The 16,706-nt window shown below is 36.2% G+C and overlaps 1 protein-coding gene across 1 annotated transcript in view; it reads left to right on the forward strand.

Moving 5' to 3' along the window:
- Positions 1-16,706, forward strand: part of sgcd (sarcoglycan, delta (dystrophin-associated glycoprotein)) — a 157,517-nt gene that overhangs the window by 19,894 nt on the left and 120,917 nt on the right. The gene's annotated exons all lie outside the window — the stretch shown is intronic.

Here is a 16,706-nt window from a genome sequence, read left to right on the forward strand (position 1 = left end):
GATGTAATTTTAATTGACAGTGCTATAATCTCATGAAATCCATGAAAATTTATGTTTATGTAACACAAAACATTTTTCTAATATAAACATTAAAATGCCCTTGTGCAGAAAATATGATTATAACAAAATATTACGTGTAAGAACTTTTTTTGCCAAAAAAAATATTTTATTGCATCTAGTTTAATATTGATTTAATTAATTTTAACTGTTTGGAAAACAAGGTAATATGAATCACAATTTTCCTCAACATCTCCATTATTTTTCAAATCTAAATTTCATATAACCTTTTTTTGGTTTCTGTCTTTGGGAGGCCATATGTTTATTATGTAACAGCTCACAGCTGTTGATGTCAATTTGTACAACAATCTAATCACAAGCTGTGAAATATGAGGTACATCGTGAGGCACTTTCTATAGTAATTACAGATCACAGAGGACGTGTTAAAGCAAATTTAATGCATTCGCTATCAGTTAAGAGTTCATATGTCGAGGCTATCCGACTTATAAGTTGACAGCATAAATAATATTGTCTTCCAATAGCTTTTCATTACTGGAATGTTAGCACCATCTGCATACTGTATTCCACAGGTGGTCTCATGCCAAATTTCTACGTATGTGTTTTCATGCGTCTGTGCAATATTAATTTCAAAACTGAGAGGCCAAGTCAATATTTTTGAATAGAAAGTTTCCTGAGCCGATTTCATTATCGAGTCTTCAAGCAGATCTTGTTGCCAGTCAACAAAACAAAGGCATCATATCGCTGCCTCAGACCTGCACGCTTTCCTGACAAGCAATTAACTGAAAGAATATTGTTTTGTCTGAATGCAAGTTGCGAAGTGTTATGAAACAATAGCTCGGTAACACCTCACCTGCCAATCATCCCCACTGCCTGAGTCTATTCATTATGAATATGCATCATGTGGCTCTCTGGTCGTGTAATTCAAACACGTGTCTGTGGGAAATAAATACTCCCAGTTGGTTTTCACCCAGGTGACCTCAGAACAAAACAGAAATGTTCAGAACCGGTTTGATCGTGTCCACCGTGATGCCTTCTAACAACCCTGGAATTGAGCCACATGCTTCTGATCGTTATACGGTGAATAAGTTTGCATGACATCATATTTTTCCTTATTATATTTCCTTTGGTTTCATGCTTTGTGTAATTTCATTGAAACATTGATATATCTCCGCAAGGCAGAATGCCACCCACATCCGCGTCATATTGTTTTGTTTTGTGACTTTTCCCTAATTTGTATAATTTATGGGAGATTCTCGCTTCGGTTTTGTTTCCTGCGTGGGAAAGCAATTTGTGAATCACAGGCTTTTGAAGGATGTGTTATTGTGTTGGCGCTCTCGAAATGAGATAAACCACTAGCCACCACAACCCGGCACACTTGTGACATTTATAAACGAGTGGCCGTCTTATCTGACAGGCTTGAATTAATTTTTACAAATTGCACATATTTAAATAATGTAATAAATGTACATAAATAATTGTAGACCTTAACCATAAAAAAATGTTAATGACTTGTTGCATCTTGAAGTTCACAAAGTTTATAACTTAAAGCAGCAGTCATTCCAACATGCTTTCTTAGATTTACATTTACTTTAACTGAGTCCCCTTGATATTTGCTTGGAGAGCAAAAACATCTGCAGCAAGAAGATGGCATCATTGGAAGCAGGGTCATCACATTGATGGCAAGCAAAAGATTAAACTACATTATATATTATTCTGCATGCAACAAAACCATATTTAAACATGATGCCTGATTAAACTAAAGCACTTGACTTGTCTGAACTAGTCTGGATTGCCAATGTGTACCTTGTTGAAGAATTCTTTGGTCTGAATGAACACCTACAACCTTCAATAAATCTGTTCCTCTTGACCTCTTGGTTCTCCGTCTGTACCAGAAAAAGGTTTTATATGTAGCACTCCACTCTGACTTTAGTATTTTACGGATATTATTTTGACGGGGTACAAACGTCCATGAACACTAGTGAAAATGCATCTATTTTTCACCCCAAATTATATTATCAGCTCCAAAAAGGGATGATTTAAAAATGACAGCATCAACTGGGGCTGGCTTAGACTTCACAAGTTCGTGCAGAACCCAGTATGATTTAGGACGATCCAAAGAGCTATTTCAGTTCCACTCAGTGTGCCAAAGAAGTCTGATATAAAATGGTAAAGGGACAGTTCACCCAAAAAATGAAAATATCACTCTTAAGTTGTTCCAAATCTGTATAGGTGTCTTTGTTCTGATGAACACAGAGAAAGATATTTTGAAGAATGCTTGGAAGAAAACAGTTCTTGGCCACCATAGTAGGAAATATTGCTTCATAAATGTCTTTGTTCTGTTGAACAAAAAATAAGATAATATTTTGAAGAATTAAGGTAAGCAAACCGTTCTGGGGCACCATTTTATTTTTCCCTACTATTGTAGTCAATGGTGGCCAAGAACTGTTTCCTTACAAGCATTCTTCCAAATATATTTCTTTGTGTTCATCACGACAAAGAAATGTATACAGATTTGAAACAAGAATAATGACAGATTTTTCATTTTTAGTTGTGAGAAACTTTCCCTCTAACATTCTGTAGACACTGTGGACAAGTTCCTTTTGTAAAAATGCACTAAAATTATTCAATAGTTACTTTTTTTTGGTATTTTTTAATCTTTGTTTGTTAATGCCAGCACAATTGTTCATTATAGTTATGTCATGATGCATTAAAGCGGAGTAATATGCTATTTCATGCATTCTGACTTCTTTACACTGTTAAACGTGTTGGCTTGTCAAGCTTAACATGGTCAACTTGTCAAAAAACGAGTTGAACATATGACATAGTATTTCAATGCTCCATTTATTCCACCAGGGTTCATAAAGGTTTCAGAAAGTTTTATCAAACATTTCCGATTCGTAACAAGAGTTTTTAGTCCCTTATTGGAAAATTCTCCCGGAAAAGCACATCCATGTGTCATATGTCTGTGTTTCGTTGGCAATCGTTGTGTGTTTGCATAATGTAACAACACAAACTCATAGTGAATCAACAGTTATGTAGGATAAGCGATGATGTATTGTGTGCTCCCCGATCGCGCACGCCTCCAGGGGCTTGACTTTTTCCCAAAATAATCGTACAGGTGTGTCAGTCTTTTATAAAATGTGATCAAACTCTTTAAAGACAGAAAGTATCACAAAACTACTGTATAGGTACTCAAGATTAATATGTGATTGGCAGGAACTGTGTTTGATACCTCATGTTTCACTAATGTAAACAGATACAATTTTAGATTTTTTAAATGTAAAACATAATCTAAGATTAATAAATGCAATTTTTTAATTGTTAGTTTATGTTGACTAATATAAGCAAATACAGCCTCATTCTAATTAGGTCCTTATTTTACCTTTCATTTAAATCTTGAGGATTGCAGATTTTCATTGGATTAAGAAATATAGATTTCCACTGTGCTCTCTGAATTATGGCCCTCTTTGTACAGTATGTCCGCGCTTAGTTGTGTAATATATACTGTAGATTTTTCATGGCGAGTGAAAATCTGCTTATATTAAAGCCTAGCGGGATAGCTTTCATTGGATGTTTAAACAGTTTATAAATTTGGATTGGGGTGCCTGTATTTTGACAAAGGATGTAATATGGTTCTTTGAAATTGATATTGATTTCACACAGCCTATCACCCTTTGATTGATTCAGGAGATGACCTGAAAAAAAACAGGATCGATTTGATTTGCCTCAAAGGCATTTGGGCTTTGACCAGCCCATCAGAATTCATCTCAGATCTCATCAGGTGTAATGCTTGTGAGGGATCCTATGGAAATGTCTTTTCATCTCCTTTTTGGTATTCTGGAGCATTTATCTAGAAATACAAGACAAAATGTATCTTAATACCAAGCATGATGTCCATACATTATGGACATCATGCTGTTTTAAATTATTTAACAATATAAATAATTATTTTGTTTAAAATGGATTAAATGCATCAATGATGCCAATTTTTTGTTATATTTAGATTAATGGACGAAAGTACATCCTATGGAAATGTACCGTATCTGTACCGTTTCTAATGTCACCTCTCCGTTTGCTGGATGTTTTGACTTGAAAGACGATTTTGATTTCCAAAGGTGAGCCAAGAACAAGCACACAACACAGCAGCAGTTTGTTCAACAATGACTTTCAAATGTCTTCTGTCATCATTTTGTGTGCTTTACTCTCGCTGTGTGCGTACATTAGACATACATCCCAGCAGGACAATCGCACAAACATCTTCTGGCTGGCGACTAATGGTACGCTGGCGGCGCTGACCCTGACCGGAGCGGCTGACCCCGTGATGGTCAGTGCAGAAGAGCACATTGGGGCATTAGTGATGTGGTGGTCCGGCAATACCCGCAGCACTTTATCAATCAACGGTGGCGTCTATTCCAGCTGGTGCCACCTGGCCCACTCAGTCAGTGTCGGACGCTATTCCAGGACACTGCCAAAAGCAGCGGCCGGATTTAGCTTCTGGCATACGCCGGGGTTCCGTCATGGGTCATTACATTATTGGAATGGAGATTGTTTTTAAAATTATTATGAGAGGTACTTGAGGTATTTTTGTGCCTATTAGCTTTCGTGATACCAACGTTGTTATTTAATTATACGGAGCATATAAAGAGGTGTGTGGGATTGCTGACCCGCAGAGCTGGAAGCTGACCAAAAATGCTGCGGGTTTTTCAACTGATATTCAATTTTGTGGGTAGTTGTACGGACGGTTTACTGGAAGCTTTGGATTTTTGCCACTTGATTAGGTTAAAACCTAAATTCTGCAAATTTATAACAGTCACTGAGCCTGTAATACCGTGTGATATTGGGGTTTAACAATTGTAAGGTTATTGTTAGACCAATGTTTACTGGTCTAGTGGACTAACAGCATTATTTGGTTTTAAAAACAATACAGAGAGAAAAATATTTACACATATTTTACAGATGTTTAAATATCCCAATTACAATCAACACAAACAGCATACAGACGTTTCAACGTAAACAAACATTATGTGGCCCAAACTTAACTTCCAGTAAACCTCCACAAAGAATCAATAACTGTTGAGTAGTTTTAATTTAATTTAATACAATTCATATACAATAAAATATGTATATAAATTAATATTCATTTCAATTAAAAATTAAGTAAATTGTTATATTATTGCCAAAAACAAACCGCAAGATAATTTCGGGCCAGGCACATGCTTCTGATAAAACCGTCTCTATGTGGAATATTTTACATTTCCATCTGTTAATTAAGTGCTGTTCTTTATAAATGTATGCTGTATTTATGAAAATGTAATAAAAATTATATTTTTTGTAAACTTTGAAATCAGGTCCCAGAGACCCAACCATCATAAGGGTTAAGTCCAACTTTAAAATGTATGAATGTAAATGTGTTAGTCAAGCTAAGTGACATTTACAAACACATAACGGCAGATTTTTTTCCTGACTTATTTCAGGGGAAATTTGTCAGGGAAATTAGTACATCCATACATTGTTTGTATGGATGTACAGAAATAAAAACATTTTAGTGTTGAACAGTTTTAGGCCAAGTTTTACAGACAGGGTTTAGCTTTAGCTTAAGCCAGGACTAACTCTTAGTTCATTTGGGATATTTTGTTGCTTTTGTAAAAATGTCTTCGTAAAAAACATTACTAGTGTGCATCTCGATACGAGACAATGGCACTGACATATTTTAAGATATTTTAGGGCAAGTTATTTTTAGTTAAGACAGCACAAACATGAATTTTAGTCTGGGACTAGCCTTAAGCCCTGTCTGTGAAACTGGGCATTAGTGTTTTATATTTTTAAGCCTTGTTTTGGTAAAAAGTTAACAGAATAATGTGCTTGTGCTAAATGCAACCTTTCCAAGGCTTAGAAGATGCCCTTAAATGATCTTTCACCCAAAAATGAAAAATTCTGTCATCGTTTCCTCACCTTCATGTCACTCCACACATGTATGACTTTCTTTCTCTTGCCGAGCAAAAAATAATATTTTTAATAATGGTGAAACAACATTGGCCCCCATTGACTTCCATTGTATGGGCACAGAGCCACAGAGACATTTCTCAAAATATCTTCCTTTGTGTTTCACAGAAGAAAAAGCCATATACAGATACAAAATATGATAGATATTTTATTTTTGGGTGAACCACTTCTTTTAAAAGCTTGTTACTGTGCAATTCAAGAAAAGTAAATAACATAAGACACCACTCATGGCAGTTAGCCCAGTACATTTTGATATATTTTTTTTTAATAACAACCCATGAACATCTCATTATGTCTTATTATATCGCTTACAGTACATCATGAGGTTATTTGTCCAATAGTTGTTTTATCCCAGCATTGCTGTAACGATTGATTTGCAAGCAATTATTACTAGTATTTTATTACTAATTATTAGTCAATTATTACAGTAATCGGCAGCATGTAAATACTGTAATTTTGTGATTGCGATCCATAATTAAACCCAACCAGCCCGTGTCTGTGTCTCTCCTACAGGAAGTTCAGTGAGCACGAGCGAGGTAAACATCTTTTCCTGATTGAGATTACGGCATTATAACCCCGTCACCTGATAAGGTAGTCCTGGGGGCGGATGTGCCCATATGGCCCCCTAAATAACATCTTTTCTATGAGGCTGAAATCATCAGGGCTCCGCTGGGCTTCAGGCAAGCTGAATAAACAGCTGGCTGATAAGAAGCCTCATTTAAACTGCTGTCTTTCTCCCCGTACCAGTGTACAGTCGGGGTGCCTTCCATTTCACGGAGGCTTTCTTCCAGATAAAAACCACTCGGATGCGGAAACAGCAGAGACTCAAGGGAACATAATCACTTCATCCCAGAAATGTATTTTAAGATGATAATATTCGTTGTTCAGAAAGGAAGTTGAAAACGGATGTGCTTTGATAGATCGGCTACAAAAAAGCACCAGGCAATTAGCGTTTCGAATGGCGAAGACCTGACATTGAGTAATGGTTTATTTTTCGTTTTGTGTTACACATGTTCATAAAGCCATAAAGACATTCGCTGTTAATCCAGGACGGCACGTCATTGGTACGTATTTTAACTCTAATTGGATTCAATTAAATCTGAAAGCTTTAGACAGAATTACATAGACTGTCTGAAATAGTTCGGTTAATGATCGCTCTCATCATAGCCCATATGAAGGTGCGGTGGCGACTCGCATGATTAATAGGACATATGGAGTGTTTTAACACCAATTTAATTCCATACGGGTCATCATGCACGTCAAACGTACATGGGAGGCTGCCCCCATGCAAATGAGACGTGACTGCTTTGGCAGGAAGTTATTCATATCAGCTCGAACCCACGCTTTGTCCAGTTTATTCAAAGTTGCCACACAGACCAGACGCTGCGGACCATGATATATGTCTTAGACTGGAATTATCATTTGCAATGGTCCAGTGTGTAATTTTTGTGAGGATTATTGACAGAAATGCAATATAATATACATAACTACGTCTTTAGAGGTGTATGAAGACCTTAAGCGTTATGTTTTATTACCTAAGAGTTAGTATTTCTACACCGTGGGTACTCTTACATGGAATTCGCCATGTTATTTCTACAGTAGCCCTTATCGGACAAATTGCTCTACAGAGTGCGTTTCGTAAATTTAGCAAGTTTCGTTATCTCCTACGACAAACAAGCAAAAAAACTCGACGAGATCTTGTTTCGGTCAACCACCATAGTGCTTCGAAAGGGAGGGGTTGGTTGCAGTTCACCATTGGTTGCAGTTCACAACCTAACCGCTAGATGTCGTTAAAACTCGACAAAGCTCCTTTAATGTTCAGTATCATCCACTACATGATGTGAGTTTTTTACTGATTTATTTCACGTTGTTCTGCAAATGCTTGTAAAAAGCATCTTCCATCTAGGCCATAAAGCATAAAGCAATTCTAGAAAATGTACTTTAGTTCCAAAGTCTTTCACATTCTGAAGATTGATTCCCGCTGTCACGCAATCAACTTTGTAAGTCACTTCCGAGTTATATCTTATATTGTGATAAAGTGCACTTCAGGTGTGGAAGATACTACACCTTTGGGCGGAATAAAATTTGATCTTTTGCAGCAGGAGTCAACATTTGTTGCTGACAAATTTTAGGCTTTCCAACAGAATCTCAATTTTTTCAAAGCTGTGACTTTTATAAACAACTTCATCCATTACGTTTTTAGACTACCTAAGGAGAAATGCATGAGAAGAAATGTAATGTCACCCTTTTAATCTCCTTTGGTTTTGATGGATGTTTGTCTTTGAACATATATTTGAGTTATTTTACAGCAGATTGTGCTGTCAAGTCAATCTTAAGGATCTTTGTGCTTTCTTGTGTTTTAAGGTAGAGTCTTTCCATTAAACATCACTGCCACAACGAATCTAGAGGACAAATGATGGGTAAAAATCCTCGGGTTAAATGCTTTTGTATGAGATGCAACGAAAGTCACTTGTTCTGTTGTGTAAAGGAAAAAGTAAAGAATGACTACAGCGTTTCATAAAGACTGAAACAATTCAAACAGTTATTGTTCAAAATCACTTATTTAATGTACATACTCATTGTGGCGCTGTTTAAACCGATGTATCATTTAGAATAATTGAAGTTTCTCAGAATGTTTCTCATTTTCTCACACTCTCACCCCCTCTCTCTCTCCTCATGCATTGAAGCTCATTATAATTGGCATAAACAATCTCTTCTCATTCACCCTCAGGCAAAAGCCCCATAGTCACCCAATCTAGCAAATAATCAAACCCAGAATATTTAAATGAGAAACATTAATGCTTTCTCGATGCTTTGAGAATATTTTGCCGAATGAAAATGTGAAGTTTAATAAGGTTAACCAAGTTGTTCATGCAGACAACATTTCACTTAGTGAATCAGGTAATCATGAAATAAGGATTACAATATAAACAGAATCGTTCATAATAGATGAAATGAGCATGTCACTGCATTACCTCGGAATGTTCCAGTAATGTTAACATATAAAATAACAACATTATATTAGAATTGAATTTAGAAAGCTCATCGGGCCTATAAATAATGCATCAACATTCAAACTTAAACTATATGATGCATTACTTCTCCAATAATCTGTATCTGTACGTTCATACGTTTTTTCTCTAAAGTCAGCACATTGTTAAATGATTATTGGAATTTACTTATGGATGCATACAGATATTAGCATATATTTCCATAATTAAAGTTGTAAAATATAGCCATGACTGCAAATCAAATAAAGCTTGGATAAAAATCTAAAACCTGCCTCACATGACTTGCTTTCTATCTAGCTTACATTTTTTAAGGTTAACTGACATCTACAGTAAGTCTGTCTGCCATATCTGTTACCTTAAGGCAATATTTTCAGTTTAGGGAAAATAGCACGTATTGGCTTTAAATGTAGGAAAATGTGAACGACTGCAGGTGCGGAGGGCCAGTTTTACATTATTGCGAGGGAAATCTCTCATCCCTTCACGATGCGGCTTCCAAGCTGAACTTAAATGCAAATGAGCATCTGTAGAACCTTAGATAGAGAACATCCTATCTAAATCCAATTTGGCAAATGCGTATTTATCAAACGAGGCGAGAAGTGCACCTCTTTTTGCCAAGCTGCCAGCGGATCCCACTTCATAGCGTCATAACCTCGCCTCCTTGTATGACATTTGCTAAGTAATCTGCAACACCATCAATGCCCCCAAACCCGAGATTTATTCCTCACTGTATTGCTTAAGATTTTTTAATGTTCATATACCCAATAGGAAATAAGAGGCTCATGTGGTCGGCATTACAAAAGACAAACAAAGCGAGAAGAGAAATCCACTTTGGCAGCGAATAATAGTACAGTATGTAAATATAAGAATGAGATGCGTTAAAGTGCGAAGCATTCGTCACTGTACAGTGTATGAACAGCAGGTTCCCCTGTAGAGAAAATGCAGACGAGGCTATTGACTTTGAGCCAGATCGGGATGGCTAATTTTCTGCTTGATATCACCCGAGTTATTGCAAATGGCATCCTCAAGAAACATGCTGTTACTGTTGCGATGTTTGGGATCTTAATGTCATCCTCTTGCAACATGTATAGGGAAGTCTAGAACATGTTTTGGGGGATTGAAAAGCTGTGCATTATTTAAATCAGATGCTAGGGGATGTCAATTCATGACTTATTGTAGAAAGTGTATGACGTCATTGTAATTCCTTTTTCCACAAATGTTTTATTCTTACATAGTAATTGCTTAGTAATACCTATGAACACCGTGTACCTTATATTATTTTGCAGGAAAATTTCTGTATATATTATTATTTTTGCAATAAGTAAATTCACTTGTAATATCTATTAAACTGTACAGTTGAAGTTGTGTCAATGTCATGTTTGTCATGTATTTTGTCATTGAGTCTTGCATTTAATATAGGTCAGGCATAAAAAACAGCCACACACAGTCTCTGTCACCTATAAACTTCCCATATTCTTTTGTTGTGAATCTGTAAAATGACCAAGAGTACTCCGGATTCCATCGCACAACAAAGCCTTTGACACTACAAGCAGTGGGCCCACAGCACACTGAAGCTTGTTGATGTGAGTCCATATTATTCAAATGCCATCGCCCACCGGGGATCTTGCCCTTGACCTTGTATTAATTCAACTCTCTTTGAGTCGCAAAGACCCTTTATCTCCACAACTCTGCCTTTGATAGGGGTCTGGCCTAAGGGCCATGTAAACTCCCAACGTGTACGCTGGTTCCACCGGAGGCTCGCAGTCATCCAATCAGAGCCTCTTTCTGTTCCTCCAGTCACGATATTGAGTCACCAAACTTGTTGACTTTCAAACAACTCCAGAGTTTTAATGAAGGTCCTTAGTGGAGATAGTACCAGACCGGTTTCTGTTTGTGTTTCTATCACATGGCTGGACGACAAGGCCTCGGGTCTTACAGAGAAGGGTTGGGTGGACGAACAGGTTTGCTATTGCTGTCCCGCGATCCCACTACGCTGGGGGGACAGATACTAGGTCGTCCAATGCCAACATGGAGGAGAGTGAGTCTGTGTGCTTTTTTCTCTTCGGTTGTAATTACTTTGCAAGACCGGGCAGGGTTGTCACCATCTGTGCAATTATTAGACATGAGTAGTGAGCTGGTTAAGCATATTTGTGCTTGACAAAATGTATAAATATGGTTTAAAGAGCAGTCGAGTGTGTCACAGAACTGCAGATTGTCTCTTGTGGTTTTTTTTGTCAAGAGACACTTTCAATATTTTTTTTTGCCAAAAATACCTTGTGGCATTTTATGATTATAGACTATAATCTAAATAAAAACAATACTGGCTATCTGTCTAGATGTAACACTCATTTTATAACAGGCTGTTATTTGCTACATTGTGAGTAAATATTGGTCTGGTAACTGATAGCAAATAAAAAGCTACTAGACACAAACATCTGCATTATTATGGTAAGATGTTTATACAAAATAAACAACAAATGTTTTATATCAGCAAAATAAATATCTTTTTTATTAACCTTTAAACGAGAGAAGAAAATGGGAAATTATGAAAAATTATGATCCTTTTGAATGAAGCTAAATTAGATGTAAACCGGACAGCTTGTTTGTCTAGAAAAGCTGTACACAAAACTATACAAATTACATTTGTTTTTACATTTATTCATTAAGCAGATGGGCAATTCTGTGAAAATGTCAACCTCACCGTTAAAAAAGAAAGTTTTTACCAAAGTTTTTTACTCTACAAACAGCACAGATATCAACATTTGGTGGTTCAATGTGAGTTCTTTTTTCACGTTTTTAAAGCATTTGTTTTATTTTTAGTGTATGATTTTCAAATCCATAACGCTACATATCCTCTTAAATGGGCAAATAAAAAAACGGCTTTTCAATTTTTGGGGTATTATTGCATCAGGTTTGTGCATTTTAATTCACAGGAATCCAACAAAGTTTGTCGTCTCCCAAAAACAACGCATGTTTATTTTCCTTTTAAAAATATAAAAATGTTGCATAGACGGATATTTTTCTGATGTTTAAACTCTATCAACAAGAGTTCAGTAAAATATAAAGACGTGGTTCAGTATATTGGTAACAAATTTTTTGTCACATACATAATGCTTGAATTGGCCAGGTGTCTTTATCCAAAGCATTTAATAAAAAAAATACAACATATCAAATGTATTTCTGTGGCTCTTCACAATTGTTTTGCAAAGCATCTTTAAAGAAAAAACGAACTACAGCCAGTAGAAATATAAGAAAAAAAACATATAGAATTAAGGAAAAAAGAAAACAAAGAAAACACAAAACAAATTAGATTAAGATAATGACATTTTCTCAACACGTCAAACATTTTTCACGATTTGCTAAATAGTGTAATCTGAACCAACCATAAACCAAAAGCCATTTGTTTGTGATAGGTTGCTGTCGCCTTAAATTGTTGCCATTTTTTTTGTTAATGCACTGGAATAAGGAAGCATTTAACATAGTCTATATTTATTTTAGTGACCTTTTTAATTTCTTTCTTAATAAAAAAACAGTTCTGATCCTGTATTGGGTTGTCACTTGTTGTCCAAACTAAATTTTGGCCTGACAAACAAAAACAGGCTGTAAACCTCCTGCTGTACAGTGTCATACCATGTTGTTCTGTCCTGCAACAGCAAGTGGCTGATATTACGAGAAAGACTTAACAGAAGACAGCACACAGAGACCTGCGCTTATGGGAATTTAATCAGAGATGGGGAAAGGTCAGCAGATTTGGAATCCTGCCGTTGTTTCGATTTGGCAGGACACGGGACAGTGTAGCGGCCACTCAAGCTTGAAATGATGTTTCCTCCAAAAGTACCCTGTGTGTGAGTCTCATCCCAACCCACTGTATGTTTCTATGTGAATGAAGAGCTCTTTTATATGCCCCACTTCAGCACTTCATTGCCCAGATCCTATTTTGTGGCACAGAAGACATCATTTGGGGAATATCTCTCTTGATTCAGTTTTTTGGTTTAGTGAGTTTTTTTCTGAGACTTTTAGTGTGCAAAAAATAAACATAACTGGCATTAAAAGCAGAAAGCTGTTGTGTGCCTTTATATTGAATTCCACATGAATTAGATGTACTCTGACATCCTCGGGTGAAATTAATTGTCACGAGTTGAAATGACACATATTTGGTTTGCAAACATTGTTTGTCTTCATTATCTCCAGAGAGTCAACTCTCCATTATTGAGATGACAAAACAGTCTCAAAATTGAAAATCATTACAGCAGATTACTTTGTGACTCACACCTCATCTTGATTTTTTGTCCTCGGAGTATTTCATATGACATTTTGTCCATGTTTACATTTCTGGTTTGTAAACCCAGGAAACAATGCACCTGTTTAAAGTTTAAGTAACAACGATGGGTGAACTCTTTTCAAGGACAGTTGTTTCTGAATAAATCAGGCCGTTAAGAATAAATTCTGCTTCATGTTTTTAGACAATGAGCCAACACAAGGCATACAGCTTCTGAATGACAGCTTTAAAACTTTCCGAAAGCTTTCACAAACGGATGCAAATCATGTCTGAAAACTTGGCTTGTGTTGCACAGAGTTTATTTGATAAGCTGTTGGATCTACAAGCAAAAAGACGAACGTCCTTGATAGAAGCTTGCATGATGCAGTTTCCATCAGTTCCATTTAAAAAGCCCACATAACATCTTCAACTGTTATCATTGTTAATGCATGTTAATGTTAAATGCAATACTGTCATGATTCCGCCTCACCATGTCAGGTATTACTTGGTCTTGAGGCGGAATCAGACAGGATCTCTTGTTTTATGTTGGAGAGAGACTATTTTGGCACTTATTTGTTGCCATACTCTCTCTCTCCGGTCTTGTCACTGTTCCTGCCCTCCTGTTATTCCCTGCACCTGTCCCCTCTTGATTTGGTTCCCTATATATTGACCTCGTGTCTCTTGTCTTGTGGTGGATCATTGTGTTAGTCTTGTTTGTGTCATGTGGGTAAGTTCCTGTCTTGTCAGTGAGTCTAGTTTATTTTGTTGTGATGTGTTACTAGTCTAGTCGTGTTAGTTTAGTTCGTTTTTGTTCCTGTTACTGTTCTTGTTTCCATGTTTTGTTATGTTACCTCCTTGTGGGTGTTTGTTTTGTATTTTATTATTTATTAAAGTCTAGTTAAAACCCCTTACCTCCCTGTCTCCACTTGGGTCCTCTGTCTCCATGTCCTCACCACCCTTAGTGTTTCATGACACAATACAAGTCTATATGATATGCAATATAAACAGTATAAACTTTCCTTTAGCTCCTTGGTAAGAGCATTGCGTTAACAAGAGAAAGTCATGAGTTCGATCCAAGGGGATTGCACATACTAAGAAACCAAATATATAGGATAATGCAAAATAATGTATAATGTAAATAATGTAATTTTCAATGGAAACAACATAAACAAATGTTATGTGGCCAAAACTTCTGGTAGACCTCCGCAAAGAATCAATAACTGTTGAGTAGTTTTCATTTAATCCAATTAATATACGATACAATTTTAATAAAAATGTATTAAAATATAAATAAATTGCAATATTATAACAACACAAAGACCAAAAGTTAGGTGTGTACGTCCAAAAAAACTGTCTATAGATGCAGACAAATTTGGACGGAATCACAGGAATATATCATTTACTTTTACTACTATCATTTACTACTAAATAAATTACTAAAAATACCACTTAAATGTGTGTAGACTTTTGTAAAAATGTTTTAAAAAAACAGGAAGTTATAGTGGTAAGGTCGTAGTATAAGTAACACAGTTACCAATTTCTATAGATTTATTTTCTGTAAGTTACAAAAACAGCGACTTTTACTTTAGTCTATTAGTAAAAACTAGTATTTTTCATGCTGTCAAATATATTACTATTATATAGTAAAAAAATTGAGAATCATGAAAAAAGGTATTTAAAGTAGAGCAGAATTTGGAAAAAATAATACAGATTTTAAAGGTCCCGTAAATTGTAAGGGCGAGTGTATCACATTATTAGTGTACTATCAAAATCAACCCAAATTCACTTTTTCTTTCATCTGCAACAATCTTTGACCGCTGACATTAATGCAATGGCTAACTGTAATGGACGGGACCCCTTCAACATGTGTCAGACATGATGATAAAGACAGTCGATGAGTGCTATCATTCAAAACCAAAAGTCTCAGTTAAGATGCTTTTAGTACATTCTGACATAAATGACGTTGATATCATGTACACTAGTCTGTCTTGACGTGTACCCAAGATGTCACTGAGATCAAATTGCACAATCTGACAAGCACTCATCACCCGGGTTTGGTCTTTGAAGTCAGACCAAATGGCTCAAGGTGACTATGGGAAAGATTTGCTATGAAACTTCTCTGTAATTGGCAGATAAAGATATATTTTGACAAGGTAACATTGTAGAACCGTTAGCAACATGTTGTCAAAAGAAAATTGGAAGGAGAGGAGCCATACTGGCCGACCGCCTCATGCGCGAGGTGGTCCCAAGGCAAACCCCTGCAGTGCAAGTAATTATCTTTTCTTGATGTTCGCTTGATGTGATCCCGAAGTCTTCTCTATAGAACACTTTATATAACACTAAACTGGTTAGCTGGTCTACTGGCCAGTGATCTGTTGTGGACCAATTCTATTTTTGAAATGTTTTATAAGATTTTATGGCTGCCTATTTGAATATGCATTTGATAATAGTAGTTGTGTATTCTTGGACCACATGCTTTATATGGGACCATATAAGGGAACGTTTTTTGATTGGCCAGACGAAGCAGAGCGACTCCATTGGCATGCGAGGCAGGCGGCGGGATGGTTGGAGCGCTTGTGTGGTCATGCAGAATGAGAGCGAAGTGAAGAGGCTGCGCATCTCAGGTTCTACTTCCACTTTAAATGCCGAGCCGAACGTCGAGCAGATACTCTGGGGGTTTGCTTCTGCATCTCATTAGGAGCTCACAGAGAGAATGAGAGCAGCTCATGAGTAGCTGTGCCAGGAAAACAATCAACACGACCACTTGTTGGACTAAAAAACAAGTGGATCTATTATTTGTTATCTATAAGGAGAGACTGCAGCTATTGCAAATCGCTGCAGCTTTACAAATCATGCCAACAAGGCAGACATGAGGAACGGTATCTGTTGTTCGTTTGTTTCGCAGAAGATATGCGTGCATGTGGGAAGTATAAAAATAAGATCATAAAACATATCCGAAATGTGACAAACAGGAGTATTTCACATCATTATTAAACAGTCAATATATGATAGGAATTGTGAGGTTACCAACAAACATCCTACAGTCAGTGAACTATATTTCTTGAAAATGGAAATGTTTATTAATAATAATAATGATATCATAATTTTTTATTCAATAGTGTTGAACTCGACCATATTGCTGTTTTTTTACTAAACTTATGAGGCACCCAAGGCCTTACTTTTAAATCCAATGCACACAGTCTAAACATGGAAAAAATCTCTTATTGGAGTAAAACAGAATACTATAACATCAAATATTACGAAATAAAATATAAAATAGAACAACTAATAGAAATTATAACAGGTTAGTATTAAGTTTACAATGAATTTGAATAACAAATAGAATATAATAGAAAATAGGATTGGATAGTATAGAAAGTATAGAAGTATAGTATAGAAAAGTATAGAATATGATATAA

The sequence above is a fragment of the Triplophysa dalaica genome, chromosome 19 (genome assembly GCF_015846415.1).
Source record: "Triplophysa dalaica isolate WHDGS20190420 chromosome 19, ASM1584641v1, whole genome shotgun sequence".
Taxonomy (NCBI): Eukaryota; Metazoa; Chordata; class Actinopteri; order Cypriniformes; family Nemacheilidae; genus Triplophysa; species Triplophysa dalaica.